Genomic DNA, 982 nt, shown 5'->3' with positions numbered 1-982 from the left:
TATATATATATATATGATGTTAATAATGTTCATTAATTGTTGATTAAATTTTCGCTAAAAACATTTCAATTCAAATAAAGATTTTTTCTAGATATGACGTTCGTGCATTTCAAAAATAAACAATGTCTTCTTGTGGAAACGAAAACCACTTACCACTCAGCAGCATTTTGTTGTTTGTTCCATTGCCTCAGTCAGTTGCTTTTAGTTTCCCTCCGCAAACTGAGAGACATTTTTTTACCTCACAGGACTTGCTAGACTACGGATTGATACTGTGGACATTTTGACTCATGATATTGTACTAAGCACAATTTCTGTTTCCTCTAAGTAGCTGACCTGGACGTAGGTTACGGAGAGTCGGTCGGCCAGCAAATAAGGCAGATAACAAAGGCCTTAATCACAGACCTGGGCCACTTCCATTTCTGTTGATAGGTCCCACTGGAATACCACTTCCCTCTCTATCCTCCAATTCTGGTAAACAGCCGGAATCATTGTATCTATATCGAGGCCTGGCCCAATTGCGGGCAGTAGAATGAAACCTTTGAAATTGCCGAGTAATGTTGATGGTGGTGCAGTTACACCAATGACGGATTAGATCACATGAGCTTAATGGCGCTGCCTATATTCATAAGAATATAACGAATGTACTTTCTCTTATACGAATAAGCGGATTGGTCATACTTTCAATGCTTTTTCCTTATACGCCTATAAGCACAGAGCAGATCTTGGGACAACGATAAAAACAACAACAATATTATCATAATTATCATTTATTAGATTTATTTCTAAAGAACTTTTTATTCGTGTATGAATTAAGACTAAATTAAGACACTGGTACACTTAGGGGAAAATTCAAATAAATTTTAAAAATTCATTCTTATGTTCTTTGTAATTTTGAAAATTGATGCATAATAGATACTTTGATTTTATGTAGAAATATAGTAAAGATATGAAAATAACTAAAGCTAAAAATTATTTTTAAATA

The sequence above is a fragment of the Octopus bimaculoides genome, chromosome 6, assembly GCF_001194135.2.
Source record: "Octopus bimaculoides isolate UCB-OBI-ISO-001 chromosome 6, ASM119413v2, whole genome shotgun sequence".
Taxonomy (NCBI): domain Eukaryota; kingdom Metazoa; phylum Mollusca; class Cephalopoda; order Octopoda; family Octopodidae; genus Octopus; species Octopus bimaculoides.
This window is presented reverse-complemented; position numbering follows the sequence as displayed.